Source organism: Dasypus novemcinctus, chromosome 21 (genome assembly GCF_030445035.2).
Source record: "Dasypus novemcinctus isolate mDasNov1 chromosome 21, mDasNov1.1.hap2, whole genome shotgun sequence".
Lineage (NCBI taxonomy): Eukaryota > Metazoa > Chordata > Mammalia > Cingulata > Dasypodidae > Dasypus > Dasypus novemcinctus.
This window is the reverse complement of record NC_080693.1, coordinates 10,595,507-10,598,118: the sequence shown is the minus strand read 5'-3', so window position 1 is coordinate 10,598,118 and position 2,612 is coordinate 10,595,507. Positions and strand designations below refer to the sequence as shown.

The 2,612-nt window shown below is 38.2% G+C and overlaps 1 pseudogene; it reads right to left on the bottom strand.

Moving 5' to 3' along the window:
- Positions 1 to 574: 574 nt before the first annotated feature.
- LOC131274950 (olfactory receptor 5T3-like) lies at positions 575 to 1,697 on the bottom strand (annotated as a pseudogene).
- Positions 1,698 to 2,612: the final 915 nt, after the last annotated feature.

Below are 2,612 nucleotides of genomic sequence, written 5' to 3'. Positions count from 1 at the left end.
ATGAAAAATGTAAAAATAGTTTAGCCTGGTAAATTGGACAGTCAGTGGTACTACCTGAACAAATCAAGTAGGAACAACAAGGTAGTGTAGTGGTTGAGGGGAAGTTATGAGTACATTTTTGATGTGTGAAAAATGGAATGCTTATTGCATATTCACATAAACATGGAGAAGAGAAAGTTGGAAATATAAGACTGGGAGTCATTATAAGAGGATGATGATAAAGATTTGGTAGTAATAATTAAAGCTAAGAAATGATATGATTTTACCCAGATATACTAGGTAAAAGAAGGATTTTTTTTTTACAAAAGCATGATGTTATGGTAGAGTATAAAGAAATATCAATATTTACATGTTGCTAAGGTAGAGGAGCTGATTCTGCACTAGGGGAAGAATAGTTCAGAAAGGGAAGAGAAGCAGCAATGCTTCTGTGGGGAGACATTCTACAATGGGCCTTGTCGCCAGTGTAAAGTATCAGAGGATAGAGGATGATGAACGAAGTGAGCCTCAATCCAATAACAGTCATTGAACTTATGAAGAATCCACAAGTTTTAACTCTCTAATTCTTAATATTTCTTCAACAATACAGCTTCTGCAGAGCACCTTTCATATCTTTGTTCCTCAGACAATAGATAATGGTGTTCAAGGTAGGCATGACAATTGTGTAAAAAATGGAGACCAGGTGACCCTGGGTTGGGGAGTATTGGGAGGCAGGTCTCAAGTATGCAAAACTTCCAGTTCCATAGAACAAAATAACTGTAGTGAGGTGAAAGGAACAGGTGGAGAATGCTTTCCACCTGCCATCCACAGAGGAGATCCAAGCAATTGTGGAGATGATGCAGGCATCGGTTACAATCATGAGGGCAAAGGAGCTCTTGATGATGCAGCTGCTAACAGCAAAGTTCACTTCCTCATTGGTGTGGAAATCAGTGCAGGAAACTATCATGACAGGAGGCATGTCACAGAAGATATGTGCAACAATATTGGGCCCTCAGAAGGGGAGGGAGAAGGTATTGACTATGTGGAAGGCTAAGTACATGGCTCCAGTGACCCAGGCCATGATGACCAGTTCAGAGCAGAGTTTGTGACTCTTCATGGAGGCATAGAGCAGGGGCCTGTAAATGGCCAACCACCAGTCATAGGCCATGGATGTGAGCAGGAAGCATTCAGTAGAACCAAGTGTAAAAAGCATATACAGCTGAGCTACACACTCCAGGTAAGAAATGACCACAGAGCCCAAGAGGGAGGTCACCAAGGCCTTGGGGATGGTGACAGAGGTATAGCACATGTCCAGAAAAGATAAGTTCTTCAGGAAGAAATACATGGGGGAGTGGAGATGGCTTTGCCTGATCACAGCTATGATGATGGAAACATTTCCCAGGAGGCAAAACAAGTAGTCAAACAAGAAAAATAAGAGGGGACCATTGACCATGAGGTGCAGCGATGCCCACAGATGTATTCACCAAATGCAATGGATGTGTCATGATGATGGGGGAGAGTTTTGCTGTGGGGGGAGTGGTGGGGTGGGGGTGGGGGGTGGGAGGTGAATGGGGACCTCATATTTTTTTAATGTAATATTTTTTAAAAATGAATTTAAAAAATTTAAAAAAAAAGAAAAATAAGAGGACTACAAATTTCAATTCCTGGGTATCCAAAAAGCCCCTGAGGATGAACTGTATCACTCTTGTCTGATTAGACATTTTTCAGTCCCCTTGAAATTTTATTAGGCTATGCTTATAATAAATGAGGAAACAAATAGGAAACTACCTTGAACCATGACTATGCAGGCTCATTTGGTCTATAAAGGTGCAAATTCTCTCAGTAGAAAAATTAAACGTGTTTACTTGTTTAAAGATGATATGTCAGTGAATCATGTGATTATTTTGATGACTCAACTTGCCTTGGTTCCAATTCTTCTGTCCTGAGTGAGAGAAAGGAAGAGAGAAAACAAAAAGAGAACAACTGCATGATCTTCTTCCTCTTTAATTTTAGATTTCTTTGGTGAGAAGCAGTCCCTGTATTACTCCTCTATTTATGGAAATATTTTATCTCTTCCTGCTGTTCAAACATTAATTCATTTATATTTTACAAAAAGAGATATGAAGTTTTAAAAATCAATTCCTTTTAAACATGTTAATTTCACATAGTTTATATGAGGTCCCTATTTCTTTTCCTACTAGTTATCACTCTCTATTCAAGTCTTGATAACTGGTGGTAGGTATTTCTTCTCTTTCCCTAAAGAATGCTATTCTTGAGGAATCTTTGTCAATATATAAATCCAATTAAAAATGTCTTCTTTTAAATGAATATATTGAATCTAAAATGCTTAACTTCTAGGCTTACATTGCACATTGCCTTTTATGTATTTAATCCATAATACATTGGAATGGACAAAACATATATATATTTTAAAATTTCTCTTAAAATATTTTTCCTCCTATACATGATTGTCCAAATGGCTCCTGGGCTTTATGTGTAAGCCCTGACTTCTGGCCATCCCATTCAGTGACTAGAGACTCAGTTCAGTTCTACCCATTCCAACCATCCTATGACTGTCATGTCTGCTGGATATTGATAATTCCTATCTGCACCCATAATATAGGTGTTTTTTTTTA